The following is a 19,751-nucleotide window of genomic DNA, read 5'->3' as shown; positions in this document are numbered from 1 at the left end:
GTGTGTGTGTGTGTGTGTGCGCGCGCGTGCATGCACACTTGCATGGGTGCACGAATGACTTGTGTGCCTTCTCACATAAACACATAGATGAGCACAATGAGGTCTGCATATATTGATAGAACAATAAGAAAACTTGCTCATACTCAAGGGATACCTTGTGTTTGCCAAACAGTCTAACAATTCTGCAACCTACTCAAAAGAACATGTAGAAAAGCAAAAGCAAGTCATCTACATAACAATCTAATCAACTATTAGGATTCTGGGGTTTGTGCCCCCTCCCAGATCCCAGCCTCACAGTCCCCTCAATATCCTAGACTCGGCTGGCAACCCCTCGTCTACTGTTCTAAACATAGGGATTGTAAGAATGCAAGCTGATTTACAAATATATTCCAAATGATAGGGTATCGTAAAAAACAATTTAGCCAGTCAACTGAATTCAATTTAGCAGAAAAATCTGTGGTTATAAAGTGACCTGCCTCCAGGGCCTGCAGCCCCACGTGTCTGAGCCACAGGCTTCCTCCACCAAGGGTCTCCCCTACTCACGCGCTCCCCACATCCCCACACACGGGTTCTCACCTTCCTCCTGAACCTCACTTTAACGAATACCACCTCTTGCAGCATACATTCCAAGCCTACCCCCCATCACACACACACTACAAGACACACCCACACAAACTCAGAAATCAAATTCAAAATACAACACAAACATCTCAACATTAATATGCTTTAACAGAGTAGTATAAATAATGATTATAAATATGTTGAAAAGTAAAAATGTGTTCAGGATGATGTTAAGAGAACAGGTACAATGGGTAGATCCTAGGAACACAATGACAGAAATGCCCTCCCTCCTGTTTTCACGGGAGGACAGGGGCCACAAAAGGGACAAAAGTGGCTATGTGACATGGAGACGGTGGGGGGGGGGGGACAGGGATCTTTTCTATTTTAAAAGATCTTTAATAAGCATCTCGCAGCATGTTAGAAAAAACATGCCTACCGGGCCGCCCAGCCAGCCCGTGGCCTAGTTCCTGCCTCGTCACTCTCCCCTTCTGGCCTCCCACGGCGTGGGGGTCCCTCTCGCCACCCAGTAAACTCCAGGTACCTACAGATTGGGGTGTGACCATCACCTCCTCGGCGAGGTCTCCTAGATCACCCTGTCTACGTGCTCCTCTGTAGCCTCTCATCACAGCTGGCCCTTCCCGACACTGCTCTCCCTACGGCTGGGAGTCACACTCGCATTTGGGAAACGACAACCTGGATTATAGGCTCCGTGAAATAAAATGGGGCTTTTACACCTCTGAACCCCCAGCCCCAAAGTTTAGGGTCACCTGGATCCCGTTTAGGGTCATCTCCCACCTTCTCGCCACCCAATGCAGAAGTTTCAGCATCACTCCTGATTTCTCACTCTTGGTCCCTCCGGAGAACTGGTGACCAGCATCAGAAAGGTCTCTTCAATTAACACCCAAGACCCTTCTGACTGTCCCGTGCCTGTCTTCCCCGTTAGACGATTAACATCATGACGGCAGGGGCCACATCTGATTTTGGCAGTCCGAAAAATAGCGAACGTTAAGTTTAACTGAGCCGAGTGTTGTGGTTTTGTGATAACTTCTATCAGCGGGAACACAAATCCTAAAGAAAAAGCTGACACCATTTTGTTTGTAATGTGCCTTCTCAATCACGGACACAAAAATCTAATTTCCGAAAGTGTCTCAGAAAATCCACTACCTAGGGACCATGCTCAGACTCACCCCCACACCTAACTCGATGACAGATACGGCAACAGGCAGCAGACAAACAAGTGGTGTCAGGAAAACTGACCGCCCGTTGGCTGTCAGACAGCTGTTCCCAACTCAAAAACTGTTTCCCTGGCAGCCTTTTGAAACGGACGAGCTGGAAACCATTCCGCTCCCTCCCTCGGCTCCTGTGAGCAGACAAGGAGCGGTTAACACATCCTATTTATAGTGCAGCCAGGCCCAAGCTAGTCCTAGGATGCTGGCAAGGCAAAGTCGCCATGGTTGCCCGCCTGAGTTCAGCAAGGGAAAGTTTTGCTGCTGCTGCCACCTATCGGGGGAGCTGAGCGTGTGGCCACAGGGAAAACCTGCACCGCTGGCCCCGTGGTGAAGCAGTTTGCTGATGTCCCCAGACTTGTGGAGTATTTGTAGTCACGTTGAGCCCTGAACTAAGAACACTCAACTGTAAGATGTATAGACACTTGCTGATATAAATATGTAAGTTCTTAGACAATTTTGGCCCCAAAAATCAGCATTTAGCATGTGCTTGCTGCACAAATGATACAAACCAGACGGAAATGATACTATCATCATCAGCTTGTAAGAAAGCACTTTCTCTCCAGGGAGGCCTTACATCCAACACAGTACGGCGAACTGGCCACCTTCTGCCCCGCCGGCTGACACGAGCGGTCAGGGACGTGAAGTGGCTCACCTGGCCTTGGTACTGCAGGATTTGGTACTGTTGATTGTGGGAACGTGTGTTTTGGTGCTATTTTGTTTCATTTCCTTCAAAATTAACGACTCCTGAATTTGTGGATTTTGGAAAATAAGAGAGCAATGAGTTAGCACAGATTGGCAGGCAGATTTTCTTATTTACCTTACCAAGCTGCAAGAATGGAGTCTCTGGAAAAAAAAAAAAAAAGAATGGAGTCTCTGGGTCTGCAAAATAATCAGCTGATTTTGCAATTTACTAGAGAATTGTGTCAAAAACCTGAGACAGGGGCACCTGGGTGGCTCAGTCGGGGAAGCGTCTACCTTCAGCTTGGGTCATAGACCCAGGGTCCTGGGACCGAGCCCCGCATCGGGCTCCCTGCTCAGCAGGGAGCCTGCTTCTCCCTCCCCCTCTCCCTCTGATGCTACCCCTGCTTGGTGCTCTCTCCCACACTCCCTCTCTCTGTCAAATAAATAAAATAAAATCTAAAAAAAAAAAAAAAAAGCCTCAGGCAGGTCCTCTAAATGAATTCATACTAAACTGTTGGTTTCCCAGGGGAGTGATCTTATGTCAACACAATATGAGCACCACTCATCTGCCCATGTGTAGATCACACACACACACACACACACCCCACAATCACACACGTAACCCTACAAAGTCCTTCATGGTATCACAAGGCCATGCAGGACAACCCTTGCCTACTTCTCTGTCTGTCGTACCCCTTCCCCTGGCCTTGGTACTGAAGGATTTGGTGCTGTTGATTGTGGAAACATGTGTTTCCAGTTCCCTGAGCCTTAGCCACAGTGACCGTTGGCTGGCCCTCGGACAAGGTCTTCCTACACCGAAGCTCTGTTTTCGAGGGTGGTAGCGCCCCCCTCCAGGCCACTCATCCTTGTCTCAGGTCTGCCTAATTGCACTCTTCCTCCTTGCCAAGATCAGTGGGTTTGAGCATCCATCAGAACCACCCAGAGGGCTGGTTAGGAACAGATGGCTGGGCTCCAGCTCCAGATCCCAATCCTAGATCTAGATCTTGGGAAGGGTGGGGCCTGAGAACTCGCCTCCCTAGAAAGTTCCCAGGGGATGCTGCTGCTGTTGCTCCCGCCCAAAACCAATGCCACAGATGTCAGTTCAAATAACACTTCCTCAGGGAGCCTTCTTTGGTACCCCCACATTAGGCCACGCCCCCATTACACACTTCCACAATGACCTCTGTGGTCCTTTGTAGCCCTTCGCCCAGTTTGAAATGACTTATCTGTATGAGGATAATACAGTTAATGCCTGTCTCCATAGAACTGACATTCCAAAGAAGCAAGGGCCAAGTTAATTTATGTCATCAGTATACCTCCCGATCCCAGGCCAGGGGCTAGCAGTCATGGGTATTCAAACTCACTGAGCAAAAGAATGAACTTGCTTCCACTCTCGAACCTTGGTAAATCAAGGCAGGAATCCCTGTCTTTGATTCTGGCCTCCAGCTCTCTGACCAATTAGCAAAGACTGTCAATTTACTTGCAAAACACTCGTCTATCTATTCCTTGTTCCTCTCCACCCTTAACATCACAGCTGCATTCACTCTCACTCATCTGGATTCCAGGAAGAGCCCCACACATTGCTTCTGGGTCCCACCTTCTCCCTGTAACCCATCTTCCCCCGTTCCCACGATTTATCTTTCTAACACGCAGATATAGTTGTGTTACTCCCTGGCTTAAAAACATGCCGTGCAGAACTCTACATGTGTTAGAATCTCACAGAACGATGTGCCGAGAGGAAAAAAAAAAGAGTGCATGTCAAACTAGTGAGACTTGAATCCAGTCTGTGCTTTAGTGACGAGTGCTGTCCTGATGGCGTCATCCTGATTTTGATCGTTGTACTATGATTATTCTGTAAAATGTTATCGTGGGGACGAGGGGGAGACTGGGGGCACAGAGGAACTTTCTGTACCAATTCTGCAACATTGTGAGTCGAAAATCATTTAAGTTTAAAAAAGAAAAAAAAATGCAATACTTCTCCAGGGTATCCAGAGTAGTCAAAACCCTAATTGTGGGGGGAAAGATCATTCATTCCCAACATTAGTGACCTGCCCCCTCCCTGAGCGACCACCAGATGCCAGTGCTCCACGAGGGCTGCCTTTTCACACAGCCCTCCATGGGGGCCGTGTCCTTCCTCACCTCTGAGCTTGGTTCATGCTTTTGCAAGGATTCCCCCCAGCTCCCCTGCCTGCACACTGCAATTCACTGGTCAAGATGGAGGGCACAGCCCCTCCTTCGTGAGGCCTTCCTTCCTGTCTTCTTAACGGAAACTAATCATGCTTTTACAGATAATTTGGTCTCATCATTTTGTTCTGCCAGTAGTTTTATTTAATAAAGAAAAGGACAAAAAGGTCAAAAATACTATAATCCCAGTCCTTTGCTGTGGGGCTAGGTGGGACAAAAAGCATAAAGTAAAAGTATGGGTGCCTCCCAGGCCATCGCTCTAGCCCTACTTCTATGTTCACTCTGACTCTCTGCTTCCAGACCTTTCCGTTGGCTCTTTAGCTGTGGCCCTTGCTGATTGGTGAGCCCCTCCAGTGAAGGGATGGGCTGCTCTTCACACCCGGTGCCTACCCCACAGCCAGGTACTCAATGGACCACAATGGACAACACCTAACACTGCGAGGGCAAGAAGACTGGGCTAATCTTACTCTTTTTTTTTTTTAATTTTTTTATTTATTTATGATAGTCACAGAGAGAGAGAGAGGCGCAGATACACAGGCAGAGGGAGAAGCAGGCTCCACGCACCGGGAGCCCGACGTGGAATTCGATCCCAGGTCTCCAGGATCGCGCCCTGGGCCAAAGGCAGGCGCCAAACCACTGCACCACCCAGGGATCCCTAATCTTAATCTTGATTCTGGAAGCTAAGCAGTGCCCTGGGCATAAGTGTGGCACTCTGATGAGTTCTATAGGTCATCACTGGCTTCACGCCACCGCAGTTTAGAATTCTCTGTATTTGGAGACATTAATTAATGACTTCAGGGTGCCTGGCTGGCTCTGTGGGTGGAGCATGCGACTCTTCGTCTTGGGGCTGTGGGTTTGAGCCCCATGCTGGGCACAGAGATTACTAAAAATAAAATCTTTTTAAAAATTACTTCAGAACTTGGTGAGGTAGAAATTAAGAAGGCTTATGAATCCAATGCCCCTACACAAGCACCAAGTCAGAAACCATCAAATACACTTCTTAGCCACAGGCAAACACAATTAGAGGGCTATTTCACTGATACATTTGCTTATTTGCCAGATAAGTATTAATGTCCAGTTTTTAACAGATGCTATTTATATCAGAATCATAACAAAAGTGCCATCCATCTGCCTTGGCATCCAGAGAAAACATAATTCAACACAAGAGTAAGAAATGTGTGCAGCCAAACAGAAATGGCATCAGAAGCAAAAATTGTTGGAACTGGTATCATGGGGTAGGAGGGGAGAGATTGTCACTTGGAAAAAGTTGCAAGCAACACAAAAGATTTTGGCAGCTAAACCCGAATACTTGAGAAAAATCTTTCTGCTTGTCTAATCTGATATCATATGGATGTTTTATCATATTTTGGGACACATCCCCTATAAAGTTCTCTTTTTAGCCTTCCATACACTCACTCAGTCATTTACTGAGCATCTACACTTTGGACAATGGAAAAAACAAAGAGTTTAAAGTTAAGAAGACGTGGGGTCCAATTGGTTCCACTATCTCCCATCCAGCTCCCAAGTTAATTAGCCTCCCCCGACCCAGTTTCCTCATTTGCAAAATGGAAACAACATCTCTCTTTAAAACAAGTATTCTTAACCTGGAATTTAGGGTTCACGTGCGTGCTTCTGGATATCTTCAACCCTCTGAGATTATTTTTGTTTAAAGATTGATTGATTGATTGATTGATTTGCAAGAGAGTGCAAGCAGGCAGAGGGAGAGGGGGAAGCAGACCCCCCACTGAGCAGGGAGCCCGATGTGGGGCTCAATCTCAGGACCTCAGGATCATGACCTGAGCCAAAGGCAGACACTTAACTGACTGTGCCACCCAGGCATCCCAAACCCTCTGAGATCAAATGCAAAAGTGTTGTGAGATTTTTCTAGAGAGAGGATATATTGCTTTCACCAGCTTTTCAAAGGTCAAGGGAACAAAAAATGGTTAAGTGCCAGTGCTCTTCAGGCTGCAGAAGAGTCCGGGATAACGTATCTAAATCACAGGACACATAGTAGGTTGTGGCCACTATTTGGTAGCTGCTATTATATTTATGTCCTGGGAACACACAGAACATGGATCAGAGGCACAGAAACATGCAGACAGTTACGGCGTAAGTGGTGAGTGTCCTCTCAGGGTTTTATAAAACCACAAAGGAGGGAAAAACTGAAATTGGCCCAGAAAAAACCCAAGCTGAAGAAAGTGACAGGGCAGAGGCATCAAGAATATCAGGACAGTGACATGACCCTCACTGCGGTATCCTTGATGTCTAAACAGGTCCTGGCATATAGCAGGGGCTCAATAAATAACTGTTAAGTAAATAAGCAAACAAATTACTAGAACTGACCCAGGGTACAGGACAACAGTATTTACAAAGTCCTAGGGGAAAAATAAAATTCAGAAGGTGTTACTGAAAACCATTAACCATGCAAAGTTCTTTCATCACACACAAATGTAGTAGTTCACCTCCTCTCCCTAACTGTGAGGACACAGAGTGTACACCGTAGCCATTTGGTAGTAATCAAGTCCTGCCCAGGCTTCGTGATCAAGACCTACACGAGACCTTTTCAAGACCTTAGAAAAGCTTTAGTTTTCCAGAGGAATTAAAATGCTTGATTTGCAGGGCGGTGCGGGGGGGTGGGGGGCACCTGGGTGACGGCCAGGCGGCTCTGACTCTTGATATAGGCTCAGGTCATGATCTCAGGGTCATGAGATCAAGTCCCACATCGTGCTCTGCACTCAGAGCAGAGTCTGCTTGTCCCTCTCTATCTCCTTGCTTGCTCTCACTCTTTCTCTTTCAAATAAGTAAATAAATAATTTTTTAAAAGATGGTTTAGTTGTCTGGACAAAATAAATTCAATTTTCTCTCTCTCTCCTTTCTTTTTTCTTGAGTTTACAAGAAGCACACAACTAAATTGGCAACCCAACTATACTAACAATTATGGACAATCTGAGTATTTTCTCTCCTCCTGATGTTACTTTTCTATTCTATTTGTAGTCTTCGTGAGCTTGATTACCATGTGTTTATTTTACCATATTACGTGTTTTTTAAATTTTATTTATTTATTCATGAGACACAGAGAGATAGGCAGAGACATAGGCCGAGGGAGAAGCATCTCCCTCCCCGTGGGACTCAATCCCAGGATCACAACCTGAGCCAAAGGCAGATGAGCCACCCATATGCCCTACCGTATTACATATATTCTTACAGGTCATCTCGAAGTCTTGGGGGACTAGAAAGCATATAAATACTTGAGTGCCAAAGCACTAGTCAAGAACACAGACGTTCTGCAATCCTGGAGTAGAAGGCACAGTCTACCATCTCTCTGCTTGGAAGATCCTCCACTTCTCTGAGTCTCTTTTGCTTCATCGACAAAATGAAAAAAGCAACTGTTCCCTTCTGGAAGGAGGTGGTGAGGACTAAACTTGGACATGGACATGAGGCCCCACCAGGCTGTGCCTGGAACACAGTAAGTGCTTGGTAAGTACTAGCCAGGAATAGCAGTGGTCACTGTAGGTCTAGCAGCAGAAGCAGAAGTTATAAAAGTACAAATAGATGCAGAGAAGAAAAACAACCAAAACAAAGTGAATCAAAAAAGAGATAGTAAAAGGTCAAAACCAAGAGGTATAAACAAAGCTCTTCAGTACTGGAAGTTGAACATACTGATTGTTCTGTTTAGACTTTTCTCAAACAGAACCCTTTCCTTCAGAGCTCCTCTCCCAAATGGTGTGGATCCTGGATAGTATTTCACTGAAGCTGAATTAATATTTAAAAGTTACAAGAATCAGGGACGCCTGGGTGGCTCGGTGGTTGAGCGTCTGCCTTCGGCTCAGGAGCTGATCCCGGGGTCCAGGATCGAGTGCCACATCAGGCTCCTCACAGGGAGCCTGCTTCTCCTTCTGCCTGTGTCTCTGTCTCTGTGTGTCCCTCATGAATAAATACATAAAATCCTAAAAAAAATGATAAAAAAAAAAGTTACAAGAATCCAATCTCTGTGATGGTGCAAGCCTACATTTAAACACACTTCACAAAAAGGTCAGTTCGCTTGTGTATTTGAAGGAAGAGAGCAACTGTTAGCTTCTTGCCTCACTTGCAGTTTCTTGCGTGCATTGTACAGTTTATCTGACAATCCTGGCAGGCGAAGGAGCCTCCAGGAAGACCTACAGTGACTCCCAGCAACTGCTACCCTCCAACATTTACTCCTGATACACACCTGTGAAGAAGCTGTATTAGAGCAACTGTCTTGTCAACAGCCAGTGGCCTCCCAGTGGCTTCCTGCGCTGGGCAGGCACCGGCCCACTGAACATCCTCCTGGAGCTGGTTCTGTCTCCATGTGCCAGTCAGCTGCAGGAGTCACAGCAAGAGCACCGGAGAGATCTCTGTGCACCGGGGAACAGGTGGATGGCTGCAAAAAGGGCAGGGAAAGGCCAAAGTTGAAGAGCAAATTTAAAGTCTCAAGTAAGCATTTCTTGACAGATGTCTGCAAGCACCTCCCATGAGCCAAGCACGAAATTGAAGGGGGAGGGAAAATGAAAGTACAAATAACAAAAATAACCCTGGGGCTCTCAAGAAGCTCCTAGTAGGGTCCAGTGGGAGGCAAATGTTCCCAGATAATCCAAGGGGCCATGCTTGTTCCACTTTCACAACACCTCGCCCCCCACAACCAACCAACCTAGCCAAGGAAACATTGGTTGAATTAAAGACAATAGATAAAAGAGTCGAAGGGGCTATGGCATGTGAGAGACGAGTTCATTTACAGTATTTCTGAAAGTCCACCCATTTAGAGGCACATAGGACTCAAGAATCATTAAATTGCCTTTAAAAAAAATTGATGAGACACACAGAGAGAGGCAGAGACACAGGCAGAGGGAGAAGCAGGATCCATGCAGGTACCCCGACAGCAGGACTCGATCCCGGGTCTCCAGGGTCACACCCTGAGCCGAAGGCAGGTGCTCAACCGTTGAGCCACCCAGGCGTCCCTAAATCTCTTTTTTGAGAAATAAGTAAGAGTCCTCTTAACCAGGACAAGGCATTCTGACAGGCAATGATTTTTAGGAGGGAAGGAAAGGGAGGAAGGAGGAGGGGGAGGAGGAGGAGAGGGAGGAGTGGAAAGAGGGGCAGAGGAAGGGGAGGGAAAAGGGGGAGGGAGAGAGGAAAGGGAGACAGAGGAGGGGGAGACGGAGGAAGGGGAGGAAGGGGAGGAGGAGGAGGAGGAGGAGGAGGAAGGGGAGAAGGGGAGGAGGGGAGGAGGAAGAGGAGAAGGAGGGGGGAGATGGATGAAGGGGAGGAGGGAGAGGGGGAGGAGGGGAAGAAGGGGAAGACGATGGAAAGGGAGGAGGGGGAGGAGGAGAGGGAGGAGGGAGGAAGGAGGAGGGGGAGGGGAGGATGGGGAGAGGGAGGGGAGCGGGAGGAGGGGGAGGCTTCAGCCAATGATCTTCAGCACGCTCTGCGCAACAGCACATTTCAGAAAGCGCTTTCCAGATAAACTTTCTGAGGGAGACCAGGATGATGGTGCTCTGGGTACACAGAATGTTCTAGAATGACCAGGGATTTTATATATATATATATTTTTTTTTTTTTTTTAAGCACGTGACACAAGTGCCAGGTGTGCCTTCTGGCCCTGCAGCTCGCTAGCTGCGGGAGTCCGGGCAGTGCCCTCTCGCGTGGGCGCAGGACCCCTGTGCCAGGGGGAGGTCACGATCCTTGAGACCAATGAGGTGGGGGCGCGAGAGGGCGAGGGCATCCCCAGCACTTCTCGTGGGGCCCCCCGGGGACCACGGCGACGTCAGCCCATGCGGGGCCCGCGCCGCCGCCCGCCGCCCGCAGGAGCGCCAGCGCCCACCACGGCGGCCGACACGCGTGCGGGGCGGCGGGCCCCTCAGAGCCGCCCGCCCCGGCCCTCCGCCTGCCCTCGGCCAGCACGCGGTGTGGGCGCCGAGGCCGGGCGCCTTACCCGAGCCCCCTCGTCGATCCTCCGCCTCGCGGGGCCGCCGCACAGCGCGCCCCCCAGGCCGCGCGGCCACAGGAGCCCAGCCCACTCGCCGTCTCTAGGACGCTGTTGCCCGAGCAACGACGACACTCGCTGATTGGACAACGGCTCCGCGTACCCTCCAAGAAGCGGGACTCCGATTGGGTAAGCTGGCTTGGCCGGTGCTCCGCCCCCGCGGGAGGAACTTCCGCCGGAAGCCTGTGCCTCGGGCGCGGGAACCCGCGGAGGGTCCCGGCCACCGGCGTCATGGAAGCGGGTTTGTGTGACGTGGCCTTCGCGTTAGCTGGCGGTCCGGCCGGCGTCGAAGCGCGGGGCCTGGGGTCGGGAGGGAGGGAGGGAGGGAGGCACGTGGGTGCGGCGCGGAGCACGTGCTGGCGGTCTTGCGACGGGCCCGCGGGAGGCCGAGAGCCGCGGGGGGCGGTGGGGGGGACCGGCCGCCCCCCCTCCCCCCTGCGCGCGCAGCCCCCCTCGGACCCCGCGCTCCGGGACCGTCGCCCTGATGAGTCCCATTTTGCAGATGGGAAGCCGAGGCCGGGGAGGAGTTAGAAGCGCTGCGTGCTCCCCGGTGCGCAGGGGCGTGCCCGGGGCGGCGCTGCCGAGGATCCCCCTGCGCCTTCAGGGCCGCGCAGGGGCGCTGGCTGCACACCGCGGGGCAGGGGCAGCGGCTCTTCCCTCCATGCGAGGGGCTCGCCCTCCGCGACCTCCCGCGCAGCTGCAGCGGCCTGTGCTCCGCAGCTCCCGAGGCGCGCATCTCTTGCGCTCTCGTCCCAAAGGAGGCCAGCCCTCCGCTTGTGCCCCGAATCCCACGCCCGTTGGCCATCGCTGGGACCTCGTTGCCCAGCGCGGCCACTGTGCGCCCCAGAGTGTGCCCTGGGAGCCCCTGGGGGTCCTGAGGCCCTTGGGGGCCGGGGGGGGACCAGAATCGGCAAAACTAGTGTCAAGGGGGCCCCTGGGTGGCTCAGCCGGTGAAGTCTCTGCTCTGAGCTCAGGTCATGATGCCAGAGTCCTGCGATCGAGCCCCGGGTTGGGCTCCCTGGACAACGGGGAGTCTGTTTCTCCCTCCCTCCCTCTCTTGCAAATAAATCAATCAGGTCTTTTAAAACAAGACTTTTCACAGTAATATGAAGATGTGCCTTGCCTTTTCACTCTTATTTTCTCGTGGGTGTGTGCATTAGGGTTTTCCAGAAGCTTCAGGATGCATGACACTGCCACAGATTGAATGCAGACGAAGACCAGAGAATCCAGCCGTCTTCTATCAAGTCAGATATTAAAGAGATTTACAAAAATCTAGAACTGCCTCTTTCTTCACTAAATGTTTTTGGAAAGCGTGATAATTTTTCTCGAAAATGTTAATATGGTATGGGTTTATTAATATTTTAAATGAATTTGTAGGGATCCCTGGGTGGCGCAGCGGTTTAGCGCCTGCCTTTGGCCCAGGGCGCGATCCTGGAGACCCGGGATCGAATCCCATGTCAGGCTCCCGGTGCATGGAGCCTGCTTCTCCCTCTGCCTGTGTCTCTGCTTCTCTCTCTCTCTCTCTCTCTCTCTGTGACTGTCATAAATAAATAAAAATTAAAAAAAAAATAAATGAATTTGTAAACAAATACTTAAAAATGTTTATCCGTTTAGCTTTCCGATAACGGCAAATATTGAGAGAACTCGCAAACACCAAAGCTCTTCGGGGTCCCCTGAACTTATCAAGGGTGTAAATAGAACCTGAGGCTGAACAGTTGGGTCCTTAGATCAAAACGACTTAGGTCACTGCCTCTCTCCCGTAAGGACCAAGAGTCTCCTTCCATCTCTCTTTCTCTCTCTCTCTCTTCCTTCCTCCCCCCACCTCTTTCTCTCATAAAAATGCTCTAGAATCTCACATCTTTACAAAAAAAAAGAGGGGAGCCTGGGTGGCTCAGTCAGTTGTGTCTGCCTTAGGCTCAGGTCATGATCTTAGGGTCCTGAGATCAAGTCCCACATCGTGCTCTGCACTCAGAGCAGAGTCTGCTTGTCCCTCTCTTCTGCCCCCCACACTTGTGCTCTCTCAAATAAATAAGTAAGTAAAATCTTTTTTTAAAAAAATCTTTTCTTCTAGTTTCCACCCCATTTCTCTGCTCCCCTCTACCCCACTTCTCTATAGAGTTGTCTATGCTTGCTCTCTCTTGTGACCATTCACCTTTGCTCAGTCTTACCCGATCTACTCCCTGGGGCCTGTTCAGTGTTCATGAACATTTCATCTGTATCTGACTTTGCCTCCCTTGACCTCTCAGTAGCATTCAGGCCAGTTGATCACCCTTCTACCTGAAACACGCTCTCATCACTCCTCTGAAGCCAAACAATCCAAGGTTTCATCCTAAATCACCAACTACTCAGTTGTCAGTCTCCACTACTGATTTTTCCCCTTTGCATGGCCTTTGGACCCTGCGGTTCCTTTGGCTCTGACCCAGGTGGTCCTCTTATGCTTATCGCCAGCCTCTGTCCCTCCATGGTGTGTATTAGACTCCCCGGGCTTCAGCCATTCACACAGCCCTTGCTTGATCCTCTGACCTCCCTCACTCTGTTACACAATCTGTGGCGCCACTCAAACCAGGAAGCCTTGTGATTATCCATCTATGATCATTGCCTCCTCCTCTACATCTAGTCCTTCAGCAAGTCCTCTTGGTTCTTTTTTTTTTTTTTAAGATTTTATTTATTTATTCATAGACACAGAGAGAGAGAGGCAGAGACAGAGGGAGAAGCAGGATCCATGCAGGGAGCCTGATGTGGGACTCGATCCTGGGCCCCCAGGATCACACCCCAGGCTGTAGGCGGCACCAAACCGCTGTGCCACCGGGGCTGCCCGTCCTCTTGGTTCTAAGGCCAGAGGGAATATGTACACTGTGATCTTGTTCATTCATTCTCTCCAGCCTCCCCACGCTGCCCTGCACCCTGAGGAGAAAATGTGGACAGAGCCTTCACTGTGGTTTCCAAGGGAGAGAGCCAAGGCAGGGTCAGCAGGCTATTTTGTGTAGTTTCAATAAGACCTTTATTACCTATGAAAGTGGCTCACCCTGGGAGCAATGCCCACTACAGTGTTTGCAAGTCCCATGATGTCAAAGGATCAGGAAACACAAAAACAGGGAAAATACATGTTATCCCTTTGTCTATTGATGGGCACTTGGGTTAGTCTTCACTACAACTAATAATGCTGCTGTGAACACTGGCATACAAGTATCTGTCTGAGTCCCTCTTTTCAATTCTTGTGGCTGCATATCTAGGAGTATATATCTTTTGGGTGTATATCACTAGGTCATGTGATAATTCTAAGTTTTACTCTTGGAGGAATCACTAAAGTTTTTCTATAGTGACTGCAGCATTTCACATTCCCACCAGCAATGTGTGAGGACGGTTCCAGTTTCCCCACATCCTCACCAACACTTGTTATTTTCCGGTTTGAGGGTTTGGCTTTATTATTACCACAGCCATCCTAGTACCTTGATGTGGTATTTCATTGTGGTTTTGATTTGCATTTCCCTAAGTCATTAGGGAATGCTGTTGGCCATCTTTTTCATGGGCTCATTGGCCATTTGAAGATCCTCATTGTAGAAATGTTTATTCAAGTGAATAAATGGGAAACTTTTTTTAAAAAAAGAAAAGCTCATCTTTCTTCCCTCTTCCCTTCTTTCCTGTCCCCTCTCTAATAAGTCCTAAAGTCTGATGGGGCAGAGATAAACAGTATCTGCCACGTTAAGGGAAGCCATAGGAGTCCAGAGTGGGATGTAACCCAAGTGGAGTGAAGAGAGCATCCACGTGGCACGGTGGGGCACTGGGGATGGGAGATGGTCTTGTACCAGGGAGACCAATCAAATAAATAAATATACTAAGAATAACAGAAGCCAAGTGTCTCATTGTCTGAAAAGGTAATTACAAATATGAACAGCAAGAAAGCTGGAAAGAACCTTGAGGTACAGGATTAGGATTGGCAGTACTGGTGTGACCTCATGGTTTTCAATATAGGGAGAGGTTGCTATAGAAATAAATGTATATGTAAATGTATATCTGTATATGTGTGGGTACGCATGTATCCCCTGGAGCTCTGCCCACTGTGAGGCCTGGGGTGTCATCCCAGTGACAATGGGCAGCCCCAGTGCCCAGACCCTGGATTCTGAATATCTTTTCATTTAAAGGAACCAGAATTTTCTGGAGAAATGGAGGATTTCAGGACCAAAGCAAGGAAAGTAGAGATGAGTTTAGAATATCTTATATCATAGAGCAAGTGCTCAAAGAATGACGGAGGCAGAGTGTCTCTGCCTCTCTCTGTCATGAATAAATAAATAAGAAATGTTAAAAAAAAAAAGTTTGCCAATCTTTGGTCATTTTCATGAAAGAGAATGACCAGTAGTTTCCCTTTTTTGTAATGTTCTTATCAGATTTTTAAAAATATTTTATTTATTTATTCATGAGAGACATGGAAAGAGAGAGGCAGAGACACAGGCAGAGGGAGAAGCAGGCTCCATGCAGGGGGCCTGATGTGGGACTTGATCCCCAGACCCCAGAATCATGCACTGGGCGGAAGGCAGGTGCTCAACTTCTGAGCCACACAGGCGTCCCTCTTATCAGATTTTATAACAAGATTATACTAGCCTCGGAATCAGTTGGAGAGTGCTTCTACTTTCCCAGCTCTGTCCAAGTTTGTGCGATATTTGTGTTTGCCTATTTTTCTCTGAAAATTTCGGGAAATTAACTGGTAAAGGCATTTTGTCCTACAGTTTTCTTTGTGGGAGGTTTTTAAATAATTGGTTCAAGGTTCTATGTTACAAGACTACTCAGATTTTCAGTTTCTTCTTGTGTCTATTTTGGTAACTTATGTTTTCCAAATATTTTGTCTACTTCATCTTAACTGTCAAACTATTGGCATAATATTGTTTGTAATGTCCCTTTAGTATAGTGTCTGTGGATCTAGGGTGACCAACCAAGGGATAGGGGGCATTCCTGGGACATGAATCCTTCAGTCCGGTGCTAGACCTGGAACAGTCCAGGCAGATTGGGACAGTTGGTCACTGTAGTCAGATCCAAAGGGATACCTTGTCTTTCTTTGGTTTATCAATGGGTTAGACTTTTCAAATAAAATCACATCATTGAGTTTTGCTCCCTATTTTTTTCTTCTTTCTTTCTTTTGGATTTAATTTGCTGCTATCCTTTTCCTAGCATCATGATATATATAAGTCACTGTTTTTTACCCTTTCTTCTTTTTAGGACATGTGTTTAAGGCTATAAATTCTCTATAAGCATGATTGTACCTGCATCTTCTAAATTCTGATATGATAGATTTCAATTAATATTCAATTCAAAATCTTGCTTGAATTTCCATTGCAATGTCTCTTTTGACCCATGGTAGTATAAAGCTATATTAAATTACAAACATTTCGGCATTTTCTAGCTACATTTTTGTTATTGGTTTCCAGGTTAATTCCACTGTGGTCCAAGAACACAAAAGTGAGATTTCAATGTGTTGAAATTTTTTGACACTGACTTTATGGCTCACTATGTGATCAATTTTGGTAAATATTCTATGTGAACTTGAAAATAATGTGTTTTCTGCAGTTGTTTAGTGAAGTTGTTGGGTTTTTTAATACAGTCAAGTTTGTGAGTTGAAGTTTTCCATTTTTCTACTGATTTTTTGTTGTTGCTGTTTATACTTTCAGGTTCCATCAGAAATGACACTAAAAATTGTATTTAGTGTAGGTCTGCTGGCAATGAATGAATTCAGTTTTTATCTATCTGAAAATGTGTTTATTCACCTTCACTTTTGAAGGATCATTTTCTGAGTGTAGATCTCTAAGTTTGCAATTATTTTTGTTCAACATCTTAAAGATACCATTTAGTTATATTCTGGTTTCCATCATTTCTGCTGCAAAGTCTTCTGTGTCATTGTTACTCTTTCTTTTCTCCAGAAGTCAAGATGTGCCTACATGTGGTTTTCTGTCTTTATCTGCTTGGGTTTTGTAGCAAATCTAGAATTTGTGTCTTAATGTCTTTCATCAGCTTTGACAAATTCTCAGCCAGTATCTCTTCAGATACTGCTCTGCTCCATTTTCTTTTCTGTGGCAGTGAGCCTTGTTTTTAAAAATTGTTTTTAAAAATATATTCTGTGGCTCTTTGTAATCTCCAGGATTATCTCACTATTGTTTTAAAGTATGCTTTTGAAGGCATATTTAAAATGACATCTAACATGTCCAACACCAAAAAACACAATGACATAGTCTAGAAATTTACTAAATCTGTGTTAAATTTCTCTGTCTTTCTCTCTCTCTAATTCCATCAAATGTCTGCTTGTTCAAAACCAGCATAGTTGCAGCAATATATTGTTCAAAATAAAGTGACATGATAAGCTGCTACATGACAGCCTTTGTAAGGATTCTAGTATTTAGAAACACTCTTTTCTGAGGGAAAATTATAAGTGAAATATCCTGATAGTTGCTGTGTTAGCAAACAAGGAATTTAGCAGGGACTTAATATATGTCTTTTGAACTGATCTGAACTCAGTAGGTGAGTGAAACATATAATTGGGGTAACATTGCCAAGAATTGGGAAACTCAAAATCCTCATTTATTTCCTTGAACACAAGGATGATTTTTTCATGAATTTAGGTGACTAATTAGATCAATCTGACATGAGATTTAGTCACGTTTATCCTCTTTTTCTTTTTTTCCTAAGAGCATCTTCACTCCAAAGAGTTTTCCCTGCTCCTGGAAATTTTTTCAGTTCCACAAAGACTTAACTTAGGTGTTTGTTAGTTACAATATTTCAATTAACTTCACTTGTTTATTGTCCTGATAAGCCCCTAAAGTCCATTAGATTCGGTTTGGTCTTTGTTCACCCAGACCAGAGTTCTGCAATGTGACAGTGGCCCAAGGAGTTTGCAGGACACTGCTGTCTTCCTTGACCATACCTTCCACAGAACATTGACAGCTACCTTAGATGCCTGTAGTAGATCTACTTTCAACAGCGCTGAACCTATTACCTTGGTCCAAAATACCATTTGGCATCCTTTAAATTTCTAACACTCCCTGCCCAAGGAATCGCTACAGTCTCCACCACTTATTCCTATGCAGGAATCTGCTGCTCAAAACCTTTAATGGTAATCTGGAGAAGCAAGCCATGGGAAGTTGGAGAAAATATTTGCACACTTACAACAGCCAACAGACAGCTCATCCCCTCAGCAATCAAGAGGAAGCTCGGGATAACGGAGAGCTGTGCGGCAATAATCCTCGGTTCCTCCCTCCAGGTTTTGAATACTCACCACAATTCTGTACACCTCAGGGACTTAAGTTCAGCCTGAAATCATTTCACGTAATCAATAATGATGTTGTAAGTGGAAGTTATGCCTTCATGTGGAGAAATACGCAGCAGGAACTGATTAACCCCTAAGAAGTTAAGTACTGTTTTCCACTTTCTCTATTAATAAAGGAAGGAAGGAAGTGCAGACATGTGGTAGAGATACATAATGCATCTAAATGAGAGTTGACAACTTCCCTGGAAATCCACTATGAAAAGATTGCTCCGACTGCTGTCCTTTTGATGGCCTCATAAAATGGAGACCAGAGTTTTCTGAGCTGTCCTTTGAAGAAAAAAAAATTAAGTAAAAATAAATGAGGTATAAGTAGCTCCTCTGGAAAAGCTACTTATTTTGTTCTTTACGAAAATAGATGCTTTCTCTCTGATATTTACCTTGACGGCTGCTGCAGCTGCTCATTTTAGTACAATCTGCCAGAAATTAAATGGCACATTTTAAACACTGTCACTACAAATAATTATTATTTGTAAACGGGGTCATTTTTGCCCCTGCTTTAGGGTGATGCCTGGACAGAGACTATGTGTAGGCTCCGTGTAGCATGTCTGCATGTTTTCATTCCCCTGCGGTGTGCTAACGCACTCATGAGCTCTTGATTTCCTGTAATAGTAACTGGTCGTCTCCTTTCATGGAACCGGGAATCAAAACATCAAAATCCACTTATCTTAAAAAAAAGAATACAAATCCACTTATCTTGCTCCTGAACAAGACTCCACAGTGTGGAATACTGGCATTTAGAATCTTAATGAATCCTGCCCTCTGAACATTATGTTACAGCAATCTTGGAAGAACGGCCCACCCCTCGGAATAAAGCAGCAGTTGGAAAATAATTTCATGTTCCTACACCTGGGCAAACCCCCGACAATCACAAGTAATTCTCTTTGCTAAGAGCCAGGATCTTGCAACAGCTTGTAATTAGTGCTGTTTAGCATTTAATTTGCCTTTAGTTAGGTAACAAGCATTTATTGATTACCTGATAGGAATGGGGCACTGTGCTAAGCACAGCGTGGTGACAAAGTGACAAATGAGCACCATCTCTACTTACATCTACTTGGGGCTGAGAATATAGATCTTGGAAAGGAAGCCTGAAAAGTTACAAAATGTTTTCTTAACAAATGTAAGCCAATATACTATTCCAGGGGATTAACACTCCTTCAGAATTGAAGGTTCTAGCACCTGGCACGCTCTATTCTGGGGAGAAAGGTGCTAGTTACCGCATCCTGTCTCAAGGTGGGAGTGGGACACAGCAGTCACCCATTCTCCAGGCTGAGGACGCTTCTGGCCTTCTCTAGAGGCCTCACGTGTGGCAGAGACGCCAGGGTAGAGGCAGCCCCCAGCCACTGAAGGTCTGGCTGCTATAATTGTCAGCCCTCCTAACATCTCTGGTAAGCAGGGAAGCCCCAATACCTATAGGACGGCAGCATTGGTGAGCTAAGATTGAGTCATAACAGCCTCCTAAAGGTTGAGATTTAAGGCCAACTCAGAGTAGGTGGTAGACACGAATCGGCAGCCCTTAGAGGTAGTAGGGAAGGTTTTCCAAGAGGGCAAAGTAGTCCATCGGGGGTGGGAAAGAGAGCCTTGGGAGTGTAGGTCAGGGCGTCGGAGTGAGCGGCAGTGCCAGGCCAGAGAGGGCCTGCGTGGCAAGCAACAAATGATGTGCTTGCAGTCAGAGATTGTTGGATGACCAGGTGTAGCTGAATTCGGCAGTGAGTGGGCACAGTCCTGCCATCAATGCTTCACTGGCCACTGCTGACTTCACCACTTCTTATGAGCTAACTCCTTCATG

The 19,751-nt window shown here is 46.8% G+C and overlaps 1 protein-coding gene and 1 long non-coding RNA gene across 9 annotated transcripts in view; one reads left to right on the top strand and one right to left on the bottom strand.

Moving 5' to 3' along the window:
* EFCAB6 (EF-hand calcium binding domain 6) overlaps positions 1-10,785 on the bottom strand; it is a 243,750-nt gene extending 232,965 nt beyond the window's left edge. For all 8 annotated transcript variants that reach the window (XR_011997867.1, XR_011997868.1, XR_011997869.1 and 5 more), the window contains exons 1-2: positions 10,606-10,785; positions 8,866-9,057 (exon numbers count right to left, since the gene is read on the bottom strand). The gene's annotated coding sequence lies outside the window, so the exon portion shown is untranslated. The remainder of the gene's footprint in view (positions 1-8,865; positions 9,058-10,605) is intronic.
* Positions 10,786-10,838: 53 nt separating this feature from the next.
* Positions 10,839-11,934, top strand: LOC112934022 (uncharacterized). Its single transcript, XR_011997874.1, has 2 exons — positions 10,839-10,897; positions 11,817-11,934. It is a non-coding gene; the product is annotated as an uncharacterized lncRNA (long non-coding RNA).
* Positions 11,935-19,751: the final 7,817 nt, after the last annotated feature.

This window comes from Vulpes vulpes, chromosome 16 (assembly GCF_048418805.1).
Source record: "Vulpes vulpes isolate BD-2025 chromosome 16, VulVul3, whole genome shotgun sequence".
NCBI lineage: Eukaryota > Metazoa > Chordata > Mammalia > Carnivora > Canidae > Vulpes > Vulpes vulpes.
This window is presented reverse-complemented; position numbering and strand designations above follow the sequence as displayed.